Here is a 7,418-nt window from a genome sequence, read left to right on the forward strand (position 1 = left end):
ATTTTACTTTTGGGAGAGTGCAAGCAAGGGAGGGCCCGAGAGAGGGGGACAGGGAACCCGAAGCCGGCTCTGGGCTGACAGGATGGCAGCATTGAGCCCAACTCAGGGCTCGAATTCATGAAGCATGAGATCAGGACCTGAGCCAAAGTCAGGTGCTCAACTGACTGAGCCACCCACATGGCCCTCTGCCCCCTTTTAATGGCATAGTCATGGGTAACTTATCTAATCTTCCCGCGCCTCAGTTTCCTGATCTGCCACATGGAGAAACTGGATGGCGTTGCTGTGAGGATTGTCTGAGTTTAGGTGCTGACACTTAGCACAGTGTCTAAAACATAGTAAGTGCTCACTCAAGGGTACTTGGTGGTCCTCTTTGCAACAAGGCAGATACACAGAAAGCTCAGTATTTTATACAAAAAATTTACCCTGCATCGAGAGTGAGGGTACGATGTGGCCAGTAAAGATATCTCTGCTATTCAAGATATGAGCATGGTTTTCAGACCTTTTTATGTGAAATTCACAAAATCAACTTTCCAGGTTTGGGGTTTAGCATGGAACATTCGAGTTGTCTTATTAGAAAATGACAGCTGTGGGGCGCCTGGGGGGCTCAGTCGGTTGAGCATCCAACTTCGGCTCGGGTCCTGATCTCATGGTCTGTGGGTTCAAACCCTACGTCGGGCTCTGTGCTGACAACTCAGAGCCTGGAGCCTGCTTCGGATTCTGTATCTCCCTCTCTCTCTGACTCTCCCCTGTTCATGCTGTCTCTCTCTGTCTCTCAGAAATAAATAAATAAACATTAAAACATTTTTAAAACAACATTAAAAAAGAAAAAAGAAAATGAAAGCTGCACCCAGCCCTGGCGTGGGATGGGCTGCAGAGGAAATGCCCTTCGCTGTGGACGAACTCTCACTTGCTGTGGCTCTCAGTCCGTAGGCAGATGGAATCCTTTACCCAGCGAGGCGACTTAGACTTGGCTTCCTCACAAGCACCACCTTATCTCTTCTGTTATTTCAGACCTTCCCCCTCCCTGCTTTAATATAGGTTTTCCATGATTTAAGCCAACTCGAAATGGCACCTGGCAGTCTTTCATATCTTGACAACTCTCTTAAGGGGTCTGTTGGTAGATTGGCTTCCCCGTGACAGTTCTCTTGTCTGGATGATTAACTACCACCTGCTCTAAATCCCAAAGGTTCTCATTGCCAATGGACGCTGCATTGTTCCAGAAACGGCGTGCCCCCATGTGCCCAACACACTGTTGGTGGGTGCTGCGGGTCCTCTGGTTTCCTCCCCACTCCCACGAGCCTTGTGAGTGCTGCTCTCGTCCTGCACGGCCAGCCATGCCCCGTCAACACCCAAGCGTAAAACATAACCTAGCACGGAGCTGCCCTGTGCCTTGAAGAGTACCCAGGATGGTGATTTATCTTTTTAGATATCATCTTAGGTTAGAAACAGCTTCCTCAGCCCGACACGAAGTGGAGAGGCTCTTCCTATTTTCCTGGTCGCCTTTGTGTGAACTCATTTGCAATATAATCTGGTATTCTGTTTTCAGTGGTGTTGCGTTGGGCTAGCTGGTCCTCATTTTCCATTAAACAGACTTTCTTACTAACAAACTAGCTTCCACGGTATGCAAAGGTGTTGTCAGGATAAATGGCAATGTCTATAAAGTGCTTGGAGTTCTTGGAATAAAAAGCACAGAAGAATAGAGCATTAGCACGCTATTATTCGCGTAGAGTGGGTGGAATTGCAAAGAGAAATCATGTCAAAGATGTAAGGAAACTTAAAAGTCTGAGACTTTAAAAGGCTGGGATTATTAAAACACCCGGTTGTTTGACAGGAGAAAATTAAACTGTTCTCCTGTCTCAAAAACTATAATGCCACTTTCTCATCGCTTACTGTACCCCACAATCTCTGCCTCCTGCACCAAGCTTTCACCAAAGCTGAGAAAGCTCCATATACGAAGCCTTATTGTACAGACACACCACACAACGCCAATCTGGTCTCTGCAGAAGACAAACGATGCTTTGTCAATAACAGCACCTACAGTCATGGTTATGTGCAAGACCCTACATGCAACGCCCATGTGCCCTGGAAAGTTTTAACTTCTGTTCATGAATATGGTGTGAGGCTTGGGGTCCGTGTGAGTGGAGGAGATGGAGCTGAGCTATCAGCTTAAAGCCAGGGCTCTCTGAGGGCTACACCCACATGGAAGAAGGAAACTAGAAGGATCGATCTACTGGAGGAGAGAACACAAGGGCCATATTTCTCCTTGGTCTCTTGGTGAAAAGAAAGTTCCCTGAGACATAAAAACCTGATGCATGCACCCAGAATTTGTCACCTAAAATGACTGTGTCTGTGTGGTGTGGGAGCCCACATGTTGGGGGAGGAGCCTAAAGAGGGGTCTCAGGGAGGTGATACTCCTGGGGCCCCTTCCCAAAACAAGAGCACGTCCCTCTGGAAGGACATCACCACCACCTAAGCTGCATTCGCCTCCCATGGAAACGACACCAGAGTGAAAATGACAGAAGAGGAGAGTGCACACACCAGAGACTCTGTATGCACAAGCAGCACGAACATCAGCACTCACCCAAGTTTCAGAACCGAGAAAGAGAAAATCCCTAAGGCTGTTTGAAACTCTTAGACAGAAAAAGATTCCGAACCACAATCAAAAAAATAGAACATTATGAAGACAGGGTGAGGCGGATTTGGAAAGGAACCAACTGGTAGCTTCTAGAAGTAAAAATATAGCCCCTGAAAACAAACAGAGGACGAAACAGTATCTTGGATGAAGGCTAGGGGAGCAGTTGAGTGAGCCAGAAGGTAGATGTGGGGATTACCCAGAACACGGCTAGACCCATGAGCCAGGAAAGAGAAAGAAATGTGACAGGGTGTGAAGCACAGAAGGCGGACACCCAGCATCCCCTTACTTGGAGCGCCAGGAGAGGACAGAGAGGGTGCCAGAGATAATGGTGGAGAATTCTCAAGACGGCTGAAAGACGACAATTCTCAGATGTGTAAAACATGAAAGTTGTAAGCAGGGTAGGTATTCCGACACTTGAATTCTGTAGTAGGCAGTGTTCTCCAGAGAAACCAAGCCGATAGGAAATATATCTACATATATGTAGAGAGATTTATTGGAAGAAGTTGGTCCATCTGATCATGGAGGCTGGCAAGTCCCAAATCTGCCAAAATGGCGTCCCAGTTGGAATGGGAAGGCTGGGAGTGGCCACAAGACCAAGAGCAGAGCTGGGGCTCTTGCTGGAAGCCTGCCCACCAGGAGAACTCTCTCTCCCTCACAGGAGGGTCAGCATTTTGTCTAGTCAGGTCTCCGACAGATTGGGGGTGGGGCCCACCTGCATGAGTCTGTCCATGGCAGACTGATTTTCTCACTCTACCAACTTAGTGTAAACCTCATCCCCAAACACATCCCCTGGCAGACGGACCTGCAATCATCTTTGCGTACCTGGGCACCCAGTGACCCAGTCCAATTGTCACGTCACAGTAGCCACCATGGACTCCTTATTAGTGAAAGTACAGAACACCAACCACAAAGGAACACATCTAAAGTAACGAGAGAAGGAAGATATTTGACCTACAAAGCAATGAGACTCGGGCCCACAGGGCCTTCTCCACGGATCAGAAGGTGTTTGCCGTCCTGTCTTCAAAGTGATGAGGAAAAATATAGGATTTTTTACTCAGTCTTATTCAAGAGCGAAGGGCAAAACAAACAGAAGATTATCACAGGCAGACAAGGATAAGAGAGTGGACAGACGGCAGGTAGGATGTGGGAGACCCACCTCAGAAAGAAGCGGATGGTCAGAGGAGCATCCGAGAAACGTGTGAGCAGATCTGAGGAAAATGGCAGCAGTGGTGTGTCTGAAGCATGATCGTTACTCCTGGTTTGTCATTGTGGCATTATTGTTATAATTACCCTTAGTTACAATGAAACCCAGAGAGGATTCTCTATTGATGAGGTGGATAAAAATCCAGAAGTCTGACAAATCCAAATGTGGACAAAGTCCTAGGTCATCAGAAACTGTTGCAGGAAGTCTGAATGGATGCTATCAACTTCCGCAGTCACTTGGCAGCAAGGGGTAAAGCTGAATATAAGCATTTGCGGTTCTTAGCACTTTTACTCCATGGCTGAAACATTACAGAAAAACTAAAAAAGATGTCATCTTATAACACTTACAAGTAGGCACAGCAGTATTAACAGATGACGTAGGAACACATACATACATAGTAAAAGTTTTTATTAGTTTTAAAATCATAGTAGAAGCATGTGAATAAAAGCTGCAAATTTAGGTGTGCGGGTTCTCTTGGAGAGGGAGGGAAGGAAACAGGGTTGGTTATGGGTGTATAGCAAAATGTATTTATACCTGCAATGATTCACTTTTTGAAAAAATTCTGTGGAGCATGGCTTCTAAATTTACATGATCAAAAACCATAAACCCAGGGGTTTTCCTAGAGATTTTACTTTGATTTTTCTGATATTTCCCTTGCAATGATGACACATTGAAACCATAAAAAGCAGAATGCCATTAATTTTTTTGTTAATGCTTGTTTCTGAGAGAGGGACGCAGAGTGTGAGTGGGAGAGGGGCAGAGAGAGAGGGAGACACAGAATCTGAAGCAGGTTCCTGGCTCCGAGCGGTCAGCACGGAGCCCGACGCAGGGCTTGAACCTGTGAAGCCTGAGATGATGAGCTTAACCGACTGTGCCTCCCAGGCGCCCCCAGGATGCCATTAATTAGGCTCTGGCAGCGAGGTGTGGAAGTGCAGGGCGATGGAAACGAAGTCACACACGTTCTGCTACAGGCCATGACTATGTTCACAATAACTACCGCGTGTTTAATGCTCATCTACTCTATACGCACGATCGTGTTCAATTCTCGCATGCGCCTCACAAGCGTGAGGTGAGAGCCCTGAGGCTCAGAGAAGGAGCGGACAGACCTGAATGTCTTCACTATCTGAGCTCCGGCGGTGCCCTGGCTCACCCCCGCGAGCCTCCCCCTTGCAGCCCAGCTCTGTGAGAGCTGGCATCTGCCAGGTGCCTCTCTGTTCCAGGTCCTCCACGTCTACATCACATAAAATAAGACGGCGATGGCACAAATGGGCTCTAGTCTCTACCCCGTTTCTCAGATAAAGAACGAATCACAAGCTTAAGCAATTTGCTTATGAACCATGGGGCCTCCGGATCCAAACTCAGATCATCTGACTCCAGGACCCAGCCACCTGTCCCTTAGCTATGTCTGTGGGGCCAAAGCAGGGGGAGGGAGGTGGAGAGGCCGGGAGGGGCCCTCATCCAGCAGCAAGACCACCACAAGTTGCCTGTGGCTGCCCACTGTCATCTTCCAGCTTACTGGCGACAAGCTGCAGTCCAGGGTGTGTCTAACAGTGACCGTCGACACAGACCTGACAAGGCTCCGGCCGCCGGCCTGCACTGGGCTCTCACCAAGGGTCCTCTGGTGCACCTGGCCGGATCCGAGCTCCCTGCTTCTCTCTCGGCCTGTCCTTCCCCGTGCTGTCCCACCTGCGGACTCACACACCATGACCCACTATCAGAGCAGAGCTTGACTCCCTAAGTCACAGACAGGAAGCAAACTCAACTACTACCTGCTTGGCTACCCAAGAGCAAAGGAAGCGATTCGCTGTGAGCGACCCCACCTCGTGCCTGCACCCACGTCTCCTCTTTTCGACAGAGAAGAAAGGTATTACGTGCGAGGAAATCATTTCAGAGCCCGATGATGAGCCTGTACCTTGACTGGCATGTGTTATTGGTGGAATGGGTGAGTGACTCAGTCATTTACTAAACAGTTCTTGGGTATCTCCTACGTGTCCGTTACTACGTTAGGCACTAGGAATAGAAGTACCTTATATTCAATGGTCATATCGTACACAGTTCCCAGATATGTCACCTTCTAAACCTTTTTTACCAGGCAGTAATTTTAGATGCACAGAAGAGCTGCCAAAACAGTGGCCAGTGTTCCCAATGTTGTCTCCTGTTTCTCTCCTATTACCATCTCAGAAGGCCATAGCACTTTGATCAAAATGAAGACATTTGCACGGGTGCCACACTAGCTAAAATACAGATTCTATTCGGGCACCACATCTCTGCAGCTCAGTCTGGAGGACTCCGTTGAAAGGACTTCTTAAGCTTGTCCTTGGTCTAATGTCCAAAGATCTAATGCCTGCATGTCGACCTGCTGTCTCTGCAATCCAAGCACAAACACTGGCAGAGATCAGAGGGTCGTTTTGGTTGACATTGTGAGGCGTGGTTTCCGGCTCCGGAAAGTGGATCGATGGGCTTCTGCAGGTGGAGACACACACACTGCTGGCCTCCATTAGTCCCGCTCATTTCCTTGCCTTCCCCTGAGCTAATGCAGTAGACTAACGTCTTCATGTGACTCATGGACTAAATTGGTTGTCAATCACGGAGCCAAATATGCGAAAAGTCAGGATTCAGATCAAGATGTTCTGACTCCTACTTCATCTTCGACAAGAATGTTAGTAAATGGCAGAGTCTTCATTTTAATTTTTTTAATGTTTATTTTTGAGAGAGAGAGGGAGACCGAGCACGAGCAGGGGAGGGGAAGAGAGAGAGGGAGACAGAATCCCAAGCAGGCTCCAGGCTCTGAGCTGTCAGCACAGAGCCCCACTCGGGGCTGGAACTCAATGAACTGCGAGATCATGACCTGAGCCGAACTCGGAGGCTCAACCTACTGAGCCAACAGGTGCCCCAGTATCTTCATTTTATAGATGAAAAAATGGAGACTTCATGTGATCACTCCCAACTTATTTTTATTTAGGTGAGTATTCCATCAAGGACATGGACAAACTCAACAGGCTGTGTTTATCCACATCGGCAGATGGACCACTTGGGAAATAGGTGAGCCAAGAACCGACTGCAACCTCTGGACAGTGATTCATCACCACCCAATATTGCCTCCGGGGCAAAGCTGAAGGTTCGGGGTCATCTATTTCAAAGGGCTGTTTGTTACAGTGGTTTAGAAGACCCTCTGGGAAAATGGCAGGAATAACCTAAGACTCTAGATCGTTCCATATTTCTAGAGCAATCCATGTTTATAAGTAGTAATATCTAGAGGAAAAAGATTCCTAAATTTGTCCAATTCTTAAAAAGCCGACAGATGAGGCAGGAAAGTTGGATATTTTGATATCTACAATAATTAAGAATTACATAGGAAAAACCCAGCCAGGTTTTCAACGTTTAAGAAACATTTTTGCAGATTGATACCTAATTTCCTTCATTTTAATTTTAGTCCTCTTCGTTTTTCACTGAGTGGATCCATCATGATTTGCTTAAGACTTTCTATGATATTTAATTTAAAATTGTTTTGTAGCCTGCTTATATTATTTGTGATATAAGTAATGGTCACATTCATCATCTCTTTAAGAAAATGTCTTA

The sequence above is a fragment of the Suricata suricatta genome, chromosome 7 (assembly GCF_006229205.1).
Source record: "Suricata suricatta isolate VVHF042 chromosome 7, meerkat_22Aug2017_6uvM2_HiC, whole genome shotgun sequence".
Taxonomy (NCBI): domain Eukaryota; kingdom Metazoa; phylum Chordata; class Mammalia; order Carnivora; family Herpestidae; genus Suricata; species Suricata suricatta.